The sequence below is a fragment of the Ornithodoros turicata genome, chromosome 10 (assembly GCF_037126465.1).
Source record: "Ornithodoros turicata isolate Travis chromosome 10, ASM3712646v1, whole genome shotgun sequence".
In the NCBI taxonomy this organism is placed as follows: domain Eukaryota; kingdom Metazoa; phylum Arthropoda; class Arachnida; order Ixodida; family Argasidae; genus Ornithodoros; species Ornithodoros turicata.
Genome location: NC_088210.1, coordinates 1329883 through 1342833, shown reverse-complemented (window position 1 = coordinate 1342833; position 12951 = coordinate 1329883). Strand labels below are relative to the sequence as shown.

Here is a 12951-nt window from a genome sequence, read left to right as displayed (position 1 = left end):
GACGACTGAAGACACGCCCCTGCACAGAGCAGGAGGCACCCTTACCTGCCGATAGGGTCACTCAGCAACTTGCGTTTGAAGTCGTTGGCGTAGATTTTGCGGGGCCACTTTATTACAGAACGGCCGAAGGGCAACGGAAAGCCTACGTGGCTCTTTTTACTTGCACAGTCACCAGGGCAATTCATCTTGAGCTCGTCTCCGACCAATCCTTCGGGACCTTCCTTATGGCCTTCAGACGCTTTGTAGCACGCCGAGGTTTGCCAAGGAAGGTCTATTCAGATAACTTCTTAACTTTTAAGAAAGCCGCTCGAGAGATTCCTGCCTTGCTGGCGAATCAGTTCCAAGCGGTACGGGAGTATGCGACACAAGCACGAATAACATGGGAGTTTATTGCCGAACGTGCCGCCTGGTGGGGAAGCTTCTGGGAGCGTATGGTACGCTTAGTTAAATATGCTCTCAGAAGAACACTAGGTCGGAGTCAGCTAGACTTTCAACAGTTGCTGACCGTGTTAACAGAAGTCGAAGCGATCGTCAACTCACGGCCATTGACACAAATGTCAGAAGATCCTGGCGAAACCCAAGCTTTGTCTCCGTCGCATCTCATATTGGGGAAGCAACTCACGGCGTTGCTGCCAATTAAGAGACGTCAGACAGCGTGCGTAGACGCCGAACCGTTAAAGGTGCTCCAAGCAAAGGAGAGGCTCCTCACTGCATACTGGAGGCAGTGGAACAAGGACTACTTGGTACAGCTTAGATCTGCAAACCTGAGTCGACATGCAACCTCCAACAGCGTTCAACCGCATCAACTCGTACTACTGGCGGATCAGCGGCAGCCAAGGATGTTTTGGAAGCTAGCAAGGGTGCAGGAGCTTCATACTGGGCGTGATGGCCTTGTACGATCGTGCACGCTCAAGACAGCCACTGGTTCCTTCATCAGAAGACCAATTCAGCTACTTCATCCTCTTGAGGTCTATATTTTGAGACGCATCGGGCGGGGAAGTGTTAAGGAAGAGGTGGATAAACAGCTGGGCTCGTGCTAATCCCCGAGCTAAGAGGGCAGGCATTATTATTCCTTTTGGGTTTTAGTTCAGTAACGTTTTCGCTCTGGCTCCGATCGTCTGGCTCTTCCTCTACACTGCGTATTTCTTGTTTCGGCTCATTTGCATAGCGAAATTGAGCGATGAACATTTCAACATTTAGGTGCGCATTTAACACATATTTCCACACGGAATGTGTGCCAGTGTGTGCCACGAGGAACATATTCCTTTCCGTTTCCTCGCTTTTATGCGACATGCCATAAAGAGTTAATTTTATAATTATTAGGTAATTATTGATCTTGTAGTCCGGGGAATGTTCACCTGCCCATATTACTCAACTGCAAAAACGGCGTCTATTTTGCTTTGCTAATTTCTAACTACAGTTTATGTGACGAATAAAAGTAAACACCTGCAGAATGCTTCTTTGGTTTCACAATGCCACGTACCTGTGGTAGTCCGTACAACACCCAAGAACACCATGTGCGTATTTAAAATATGGCACGTTTATTAGTGCAGCTGGTCCTTTATATCCTCAGGCATTAGAGGTTGTCCTTTAATGACTGGTGAATCTCTGTCACTGCTGCTTCACCAGTTGATTCTCTTGGGTGGATTCTCTTAATGGTGATAGGGTCCATGGCTGAGACATAGTACTCTCCTTCATGGTAGCACCAAGTACATCCACAGTACCCGTGAAACCCGACATTGTTTTGCATGGGGGGCAGAGATACGGAGTCGACACAGCAGCATAGTCCAATAAAGCTGCTTTGAACAATGCTTCCTGACTTCCGTGATTTCAATGTCACATCACTGAAAATATCCTTTGCATCGTCTACAGAAACGAGGAAGGTGTTCATGTCCAGCTTTCCTTTACCACCAATCTGCCTCACAGTTTGCGGCAGCCAGTGATGGGCAGTACTTGAAGTACCAAGTACTCAAGTAGTACTTTAAGTACATTTCTGTGTACTTGTACTTTACTTTAAGTACATTTTAAATCGTGTACTTTGTACTGTACTTAAAGTACTTTTTCGAGTACTTTCCCATGAAGTACTCAAGTACCGAAATTTGAACTCCAGACAAAAAATCACAAAAGAGAATCAAAAATGCACCCTACTAAAAAACGTTAAAATGACAACACGAAGACGAAAACACACAGAGGCTACATCTCTGAGTTTTCGTCTTCTTGCCATCATTTTAGCGCTTCTAGTGAAATACAGTACCAAGATTCCCAGCCTGACATTTTACCAAAAGTAATTATAGTTTTTTTAAAGAGCATATTTGTTGAAGCAAATCTATTGTTGAGAGGCTTGAAATGTTGAAAAAATATCAGCTCTTCTATGAGTGAGTAAAATGAATGTAATGCAAAGACACGCACACATTATCACAAATGTCGTGCTTTGCGGCGCAGCATCATACAGGAGATAAGGTTTTTGCATGGGAACACGACCGTATGGGGGGGGGGATAGGCACCCGTCTCCCTCTTAAATCCGCCCCTGGCAAGGTTCTATGCATTTTTATACTATTTCCTTCACTGGCAATTGATAATCAATTTATATCACAATGTGTGATTGCATTACACGATAAACACTCTGAAAGACACACATGCTTTGATTTTTACATTTTGCGTTTTTTTAATTGGTCACATGGATTACATTGCTGCATATCACAGTCGTATAAAAACGAAGGCTTACATCGTGTTTCATCCTCTTTAATTTTGTTCATGTTCTTTTTTTTAAACATGTTGTATTTCAAAAAGCAGCAAGCAATGCCCAGAAATGTATAATCGCTGTTAGCTTGTACTTTTTACTCCTGAAATTATCTACCCTCCTATGCCCGAAGATTAGTACCAGAACACCACACTAGGGCGGGTGATCTTGGATCAGTCAAGGTATAATATTATTTTGCATAATCACAGCACAGCTGACTAATTACATCTCTACATGTAACTGCAAGTTATAACATCTGATTAGCACTTAACCTACACTCTTAAAAATGAACTTCACCGCATAGCACGCTTCTAGCCAACCATCATCTCGAATGATATCGTTATCTGCCCTGATTTGTTGAAAACGGGAGGCGTACGCCTTTTCTGTGACACTTATGGTGTTCATAACTGTACGCCTCCCCTTTTCAACAAATCAGGCCAGATAACAATATCGTTGGAGATAATGGTTGGCTAGGAGCGTGCTATGCGGTGAAGTTCATTTTTAAGAGTGTAGGACTTTATGGTTTCAGAGCATTTGTTAAGAATGCTCCAAAAGAGCAAGACGCAGATACTAAACAGTGATATGCAAAGTGATACAAATCAAATTGGCGATGTACTTGATGAGTACTTGAAGTACTTTGCCTAGTAGTTTGTACTTGAAGTAGATTTGGAATTGGGTACTTTGCACTGTACTTGAAGTACTAATGACACCAGGTACTTGGTACTTTACTTTAAGTATAATTTTGAGGTACTTTGCCCATCACTGGCGGCAGCTCATTTATTATCAAGTGAATTGGCCAAACTGATTTTTGCTGATTTAACTTGTGCCCCATCGGTATTAAATGTATAAGAGAAGTTGTCAATTGATGACAGGACCTAACCGGGCAGCGATAATGCTTCATACTTTGCTCCAGATACCTCCAAATTTGTTTCTCTTAATTCTGTACAGTGACTGCCGGCAACCTCTTCTCTAGTGTTCGGTTTACACTGTATTGTTGCTCTTTATGAGGTGCTCCCTGGAAAAGAAGCAGGATTGAAGGAGGCTGCGCCTTCAGATACTGCTAAATGTTAATTACATCTTTTAGATTTTCTGTTTCCCACTATCTGATGCCCGACAGTATTACTAGCCAAACATTGCGCATCTGTAAAGGCACAGTGCGACTGAGAATATTACACCCAAGCTGAAATGTGTGCTGTGATAGAATACAATATGTAGTGCATTGATCCAGTAAATTATCCAAATAACATTGAGTCTAATTCATTTTTGCGGGAATTCATTTATACTCATTGGAGAGTTCTACACATCTAATGTGACTATACCACAGCAAACCTACTGCTATGGCGAATCGAAATGGAGAACCTTTCCAATGATAAATATCCTGCTGGGGCTTATTGGTTCAATGAGACATGACGGGGACATTCAATGAATTTGAAGCCACCACTTCCCATTAGATCTCATTAACACTTTCTGTGACTTCTCATTATATCTCATTAACACTTGCTGTGATTTCTCATTACATCACATTAACACTTGCTCTGATTTCTCATTACATCTCATTAACACATACTATGATTTCTCATTAAGACTCATTGAATATGGCACAATTTTCAGTGTAATATTTGTCCCAAATCATCTATTGGGAATGATAATTTTCGCAGTCACTGAATGAGATTTGTGCACAGGATATCCAACAGGTTCAATGAGATTTTCATAGGATTTTGAATGAGACGGTTTCCAGCAGGGAATCAGAATTCACCCCCCATAGTAACAGCGACAAAGCTCTAGACACCTATATCAAAGCAGTACAGAAGGATATCCTTGTGGCCTGCAAAATTCCAAAGCCAAAAAGGGAAAATCAAACCTCACTATGGAAGAACAACACAGCTTAGCAGAACTAGAAAATCTCTAGCAAAATAAAGAGGGCGGACAAGGGGCGTGCAATAGTTGTCATGGACATGGTGGACTATGTCAATGAAGGCAACCGCCAATTAACTTGCGATAAATTTTACAGAAAACTGGATGATGACCCTACAGCACACATAGTCGTAAAAATAATTAAGGCACTGAAGAGCCTAAAAGCCAGGGGTAACAACAGCAACATAGATTAATGGATGATGATGATGTGGGATATTTCCCTGCGTTGAATACAGGACAATACCCCATTCTAAAAAGTTTCATATGAAAGGATGACGAGGGAAGGAAATTCCTACAGTTCGTGAAGGAGGCCGGTGGCCCTCAGACAGGAAAGAAGAGCGCCAAGTGCACAGCACTGATGTCCAGAGTTACTCCATGGGCCGAGAACTTTGCAGATGTTGAATGGCCTCTGATCCAGCATTTCAAGTTGACATTTAAAGGCCCGTCGCTCGCATACGTACTAGCTGCAGTCTTCTATAATATGTCGGATTGTTGCCGGGACACCACAAGTTGTACACAGCGCCGTGTTGCTGTGGCCTATACCGGAGTGCAGGGGTGGATGCGACGCCAAGTCGTAAACGACGCACGAGAGAGGTAAAGAGGCGAGGGAAACCGCCTGGCATTTCAAATAATAGAGTTGGGTCAACAGCATACAGAAGCGACCACCGGGTGATGTCATAACACCATTCCTGATAGGCCAAAGGCGAAGTCAATGCGCACAAGAGGCAGCGTCTATCCCCATTCGAAAGTTTGATAGGGACTGCGGAGCGGCGATGGTGAGCCGAAGCGGCTGCCCGATCCGCTACTTCATTGCCTCTTATTCCAATAAGCTAGGGACCCATTGGATGGTCAGCCGGTGGCCCCTGTCTTCTAAAACCTTGAGCGTCGTCAAGATGTTCACTACCACCGGAGCCAAGAAGCCACGGATGTCCATGTTGTCTATGCACTGCAACGCTGCCCGCGAATCTGTTTAAACCACCCAGAGGCGGGGGCGGTGATCCAAAATATACTTTAGGAATAACAGGATGACATACAACTCCCCAGATGTGGCCGAGGTGCGGTACGATAGGCGGAACCCACGTGAAATTGACTCCTCTGGAATTACAAATGCCGCAGATGAGCCGCCAGGAGTGGAGGAACCGTCCGTATATACGGCGGTTTGGTTTGGTATTACCAACTGTAGGATGGAACAAGCGTAAGCTAGCTTGCCCACGTTTGGTTTCCGTATGCAGCGTCTATCAACTCCAGAGTGGCCTGCTTGAGGACTGCAGCAGGGGTTTGGCTCTTCACCCCTTGATGCCCGGGATGTGAGACGAGATGGATGGCGTCCATGGTGCTACTGAAGAAGCAGTTGGGGCAACAGTGAAGGCAGGTATATGGTCCGTTAGTTCTTGCGCACACTGCGCGATTTTGCTGTGGTTCCGCTTACGAAGCTTCTGTACCAGTGGGTGACGGCGATGGTGAGCGCGCAATCGCAAATAGTGGCGGAAAGTTTCTCTCTGGTGGAGGACGCCAATTGGGAGTTCCCTGCCTTCCGCAGGTCCGTAAGCTGCGCGGCAAGGCGCAACGGAGCTTGTGTTCAGACGTCCGTGATAGTTCGTGCAACGCAGGAAAGCTGTAGACTACTGAGCCACGAACAAGCGCTTTGTGGAGTGCAAGAAGGTCCCGCACAGTACATCCCTAGCGCAAGCCGGCAAAGTGAATCCATGAATAACACAAGGATGGCTTACGGAATCGTACGCCCTTTTGATGTCCAAGAAGACAGCCATCGCTATTTGTCTTCGCGCCTTCGCTTCTTCGACCGAAGAGACTATTTCGAGCACCGAATCCATTGAGTTACGGTGCCTGCGGAAACCCGCCATTTCCTGAGGAAAAACAGATCTTCGCTCCAGCCACCACTCGAGCCTGTGCAGTATCACACGTTCAAGGACCTTGCCAAAGCAGCTGGTGAGGCTCACGGGTCGGAAAGTCGCCAGATCAGAGGGTTGTTTCCCCGATTTCAGGATGGGGACTACACGTGCATCAGTCCACGCAGCAGGGACCTGCCCATCCATCCATGACGTGTTCTAAACCTCTAAGAGCGCCAAAAGGGATACGTCGTCCAAATAGCGGAGCGCCACGTAGGTGACCTTGTCTGGACCGGGCGACGACTTTTTGTGGGAGAGTGCCAGCGCAGCCTTGAGCTCGGCAAACGTGAGGTCTGCGTCCATGTCAGGGCCAAACACTGACGGGGTTTGACTAATAGCATGCTGCAGCTCCAATGCGTGGCTGCGAAAGGCTGCACATTTCGCTGCCTCGGACCTTGCCGCCAGAATTTTGCAGAAGTCGTAGGCAACTTCCTTCTCAGGCCTAGATACTGAGAGTGCCAGGGATCTGAGGGCATTCCTCGCGGGAGGAGCTTCCGGAGGCTCCGCGCAATCCGCCAGACCTTCGCAGGGCTTGAAAACGGAGTCAGAGACGCGCAAAACTGACGCCATCTTTTTTTGTCAACAGCCTTCAATGCTTTCTGTACTGGCGTATTCGCATCTGCAAGGTGGCCGGATCACCGAGCCTTCCGCTCTGCCCGTCTTCGAATGGCACGAAACGCTTCGAAACCGCTTCGAAACGCTCCACCTCCGGATTCGTACCTGCGTGGCCAGCGCTGATCTTTGCAGTCGTGGTGGAAGACGTCAGACAGTTCACAACATGGACGGTAAATTCGCCTGCGGTCATTTCCACGCGCACGTCCTTTTTGCACAGTTCACGAAATGACTACCAATCTAGCCAGGGGTAAGATCAATGTAAACCTATTAGAACACCTTTTGCCTAGAGATCCCAAACCCAGTAGGTTCTGCATACCCCCCAAAATTCACAAAGCGGGTTATCCTGAAAGACCCATTGTATCCTGCAATGGCACCGCAACTGAAAATATGTCTTGTTTTGTTGACAATCTCCTTAAGGATGCCCCCCCTAAATTACCATCACACATCGGGGATACTAACGATTTCTTGACACCATCCAAGATATCACACTCTTGGTACCGTGCTTCCTTGTAACCTTAGATGTTACTTCTCTCTACACTAACACCCCTCACACTTACGGAATTGAAGCTGCTAAGGACGCATATTTGTGCTATTCGGAAAGAGTCTACGATGTATGTGTTTAATCGGAGCTCATAGAACTAATACTTACCAACAACAATTTCGAATTCGATAACAAAGATTGCATCCAAATTAACGGCACTGCTATGGGAACAAAAATGGCCCCAAACTATGCAAACAGCTTTATGGGATCACTAGAGGAAACATTCCTCACTAACAGTGAAAAACAGCCACTGCTTTTCAAACGATTTCTAGACGACATATTCATGATCTGGCCTCACTCCGAAGATGATCTATTGGAGTTCATCAATAACTTCAACTCTCTACACGAAAGCATTAAATTCACTCATAGCTACTCCAGGACATCTGTCAACTTCTTAGATGTACTGGTGAGCATTGAAAACGGGGAAATTACAACCGAGCTATTCCGCAAACATACGGATTCCCAACAATACCTCATTTCGGAGCTGCCACCCCCGACATACGAAGCTTGCGATACCATACAGTCAAGCACTTCGATACCGCAGAATTTGTTCGGATGACCATAAGTTGGATGAGTACCTTAGTCAACTTGAGAGTCAACTTTGAGTGCACTTGAGTCAACTTTGAGAATACTCTGATCAGGCGAAATTATCCGAACCCGAACACTCAATTGCTGATGTGTCAATTTTTATTCTTGAGTCTAGATTTCTGTCCGACCGATCAAGGGAACAACGCGAGTCATTTCTCATTTACGAGTTAAAATCTCTGATAAATGAAGATTCGGACACCCTCTCTACTGTTCGTAGCCTCAATACCATGTAGAAGAATCAAGGACCCCTCCCCTCAATTGTACAGTTCACTTGGTGTTACCATCCTTTTTTCAGATTACAACAAAGCCGGCCTTTCCATTATACCTTGGAACGCGAAACACAGTACCCCAGATTATGTCAAACACAGGACAAGGACCCCGAACGTGACCTTCCCGGAAATTTCTGTAACTTTGTACGACAATCGCCGGGAAGTGGCGAGCTCCTCCTCAAGTATGACTTCATTCAAGAAACCTACATAAGCCATTGCACAAAGTCATTTACCTTTATCCTGAAGAAGGAGGAGCTTCCTCCGAAACGTCGATTATCTGCATTTTTGTAACTTTTTTAAATCTAAGAGCTAATTATTTACGTCGACATTAAACTACTAACTCTTTTACTTCCTTTCATGTAACTTCTGTCTCCGGCTCACTTATTCGTTATGTTATATTAACTCGTGGCTTTCAGACATTTTATCTTTGCATTATATATATATATATATATATATATACAGGGTGTCCCAGCTAAGTGTATACAGATTTTTTAAAAATATATATAACACTTTTTTCAACATGAAATCAATAGCAATATAGCATATGCTGAAGGGCACTCCCTAGGAGGGCATTAGCAAAGTCCAAAGGCAATGCCGTAATTAACTTTCATTAATTAACTTGTTAATTATAAAAGCTACAAAGTTGCCCCAATGAGCACATCTGTTCCGTTCGGTCACCTGATATCGTAGCCGTTTTCAGAACAAAAATCCGTTCCATAGATCGCCCGCAAAAAATTAGTGAAGGAACGCCATGTTTTTCTTTATTTTGTTCATTGCGCATCTTCGCAGACGCGTATTTCCTTCATCCCCAACGTGAGAGGGGGAAGGAGCACAGTGCCGCCTCATGCGTCGAAGATGAGCTTTAACTTGCGGAAACAAAAAAAAAATCTAGCGGGTGACTCTATCGGAGCTCGCCTTATCTTGGGTTGCATGCTCTTTTTCCTTTTAATCTTTTTCCAGGACGCGAGAGGCGATAGTGTGCTCTTTCTCCCTCTCACATTGGGGATGAAGGAAAGACGCGTCTTCTAAAAAGCGCAATGAACAAAATAAAGAAAAAAATGGCGTTACTTCACGAATTTTTTGCGGGCGATCAATAGAACGGATTTTTGTTCTGGAAACGGCTACGATATCAGGTGACCGAAAGGAACAGATGTTCTCATTGGGACAACTTTGTAGCTTTTATAATTAACAAGTTAATTAATGAAAGTTAATTAAGACATTGTCTTTGGACTTTGCTAATGCCCTCCTAGGGAGTACCCATCAGCATATGCTATATTGCAATTGATTTCATCTTGGAAAAAGTGTTACATATATGTTTAAAAAATCTGTATACACTTAGCTGGGACACCCTGTATATATATATATACACTGTAAAACTCTGTAACAACTGTAGCTCTGTAACTCTGTAACAACTGTAAAACTTCGTGGCCGTTTGACTTTTGTACTTCCCTCGACCTATATATATATATATATATATATATATATATATATATTCTTGAAGGTCTTGAAGATTCAGACGGCGCCGTATTAATACACAGAAGAAATAAGTTCGCACAGAGCACCACCAAAGGAATATTTTCAGATGACTTCATTTAATTCATTTTGAAATTACACAGACACGACGTTTCGAACGGTGGACCGTTCTTTTTCAAGTCAAAAGATATAATGAGTTGGTCAAACAGAAAACACTCACTTTCGTGTGCTTCGACAGTGGTGGGGGAAGGGAAATCGCAGTGCGTTGAGGTTGCCGAAGGGAGGTCATAAATTCTGTGTGCGGGGTCCTGTCGAGTGTGTTTCGCACGTGGGTGGGGGTTTTTGGGGGGGGGGGTCTTTCCCTAAGACGCATTTGTGTGGAAAGGACTCGTTTGCGTCGCGTAAACGGGTGTAGCTTCTTGTTGTGTTGTAGGCGTTATTATTTCTTCATGTTTTTCACAGTGGACAGCGATCCCGGGTGTTCGTTTAGTGCCGGATTGAATTTATGTATTAAAAATGATTCCTTCATTTCACGATCCCTATCGCTCTTGAATCCGGATTGTAATATGGCAATAGAGAGTTTCTCAATCGCATGTTCTGGAAGGGCCATATGCCTAGACAGCGGGAGTTCCGGTTTTGTTTTGGTGTGGGACTTGTGGTTGTTGAAGCGAATTCTGAATGATGTTCAGGTTTGTCCAATGTATTGAGCTTGGCATATGGTGCAATGTAGAAGGTATATTACGTTTTGAGTCCCACAGTCAAAAGTGCCATTGATATGGAATTTGAAGTTTGTGGTGGTGCTGGTAACATCCCGTGCTGACAACATGAGGGGACAAATTTTGCAGCGGGATTTTTTGCAAGACCTGCAGCCAAGGAATTCTTTTTGTTCCCTCGTGACTTTTGAGTTCACCAGTACGTCCCGTAAGTTTCGCGGTCGTCTATAAACAATCTTGGGAGCCTCTGTGAAGACTTCCCGAAGATGTTCAGATTGGTGCAGAATATTGAGATGGCGTTTCAGAATGGATCCGATGCCAGCTACATTTTGATTGTAGGTTAAAGTTAAGCTCGGCGCGCAGTACTCATCGGTTTTTGAGGAAGCTGTGGGCTGGTTGGGACCTAAACGCCGAGCTTTTTCAATTGCGTCATTAACGACATCGGGAGGATAGTTGCGATCGGTGAATGCGTGCCGTAGATCACCTAGGTTTTGTTCGAGGTCGCTGTCCTCTGTGCAGATACGCCGGTATCTGCATGCTTGACTATAAGGTAGAGAGAGTTTGCAGTGACGGGGGTGTGAGCTATTAAAGTGTAAGTATTGCTGACTGTCAGTTGGTTTTCGGTACACCTTAGTTTCCAGTGATTGGTCCCTGACTGTTACTGTGACGTCCAGAAAGTTCGTAGTTGTGGTCGAATAGTTCTGGGTGAAATTGATGCTGGGGTGCGCGTTGTTGAAGTCCCGAATGAATTCCAGTAGTGAACTCTCAGTGTTGTCCCAGATTATGAATATGTCATCGATATACCTCTTATAGAGAAATGGTCTGATGTGGCACCGCGACAAAAAACATGTTTCCAATTTACCCATGAAGATGTTCGCGTAGTTTGGGGCCATTTTTGTGCCCATAGCTGTGCCATTTATCTGGACGTAGTGTTGGCCATTAAATTCGAAGTTGTTCAGCGTTAGTATAATTTCCAATAGTACCTTCTGTGTGGCGCTGTCCACGTGGTAGGGACTGTCCGACGGTGATTTCGTGTAGGCTTCCACGACCGCCTCGATGCCGTCAGAGTGGGGAATATTAGTGTAGAGGGACGCTACATCAAGGGTGACAAGGAAGCAGTTCTCAGGTAGTTTGAGGTTGCGAATGGTCTTTAGAAAATGGTTGGTGTCTTTCACATATGACTGAAGGGTGGGGGGGATGTCCTTGATGAGGTAGTCCACAAGCGTTGACAAGTTCTCTGTGACTGTGTTGTTGCCAGATATGATGGGTCTGCCTGGATTGCCCGGCTTGTGAATCTTGGGTAACAGATAAAAGCGACCAGGTTTCGGAGATTGTGGAAGGAGTTGCTTATGTGTATCAGGCGTGATTTTTTTGTTATCACGGAGGTCGGTTAGGGTCCTCTCGATCTTTGACGCATAGTCTGGTGTGGGATCGCGATCAAGCCTCTCATAAAACGTTGTGTCTTCCAGTTGGCGGGCTCCCTCGCGAATATATGCGTCAGTGTCCATGACCACAATAGCACCTCACTTGTCCGCGGGTTTGATGACAATGTCCTTTCGCTTCTCAAGATCGCTGAGTGCTTTGCGTTCTTCACTTGACAGATTGTGTCGTGGGGGTCCTTTTTTGGACGTTACTTTGAGGATATCCTTTTGCACAGCTTGGATGTAATCATCGAGATGGCGGTCCCTGTGTTCAGGGGGTGACCAGCTGGAACCTGTTTTGAAAGGGGAAGCCGTCTGTCTGGAGTTCTCTTTATCGTGGAAAAATTCCCCCAAGCGCAGTTTACGGGCAAAGTTTTCAAGATCTGTGTGCAGTTGGAATTCGTTCAATCCTGTTGTACTTGGACAGAAGGAGAGTCCTTTTGATAGAAGGCGTTCCTCGATGTCTGTTAGCGTTACTGATGAGATATTTACCATGGATTTGGGGGGACTGTAAGAACGGCCTGCCGAAGGTGGTTCAATAATGGCCTTCGTCAGGTCCTGAGGCGACTGCACAGTTCCCTGGTGTGCCGACGGAAGATCGCGTTCCATTTTTCTGTCCTTTACTGTCCGCAAGGCATTGGATTTTTTTGTCTGAAAATCAGCGAGAGCGCGTTTTTTCCGTAGACGTCAGAAGTGAGGTCATTTCGTGTTGCTTTTTTCGTAGGTCGATGAGTTGATCTTCGCAGTGGCGTGATGCAATAGAGAGAAGG

The 12951-nt window shown here is 45.1% G+C and overlaps 1 protein-coding gene across 2 annotated transcripts in view; it reads left to right on the top strand.

Moving 5' to 3' along the window:
- LOC135371279 (uncharacterized) overlaps positions 1-12951 on the top strand; it is a 404777-nt gene that overhangs the window by 11515 nt on the left and 380311 nt on the right. The window lies entirely within an intron of this gene.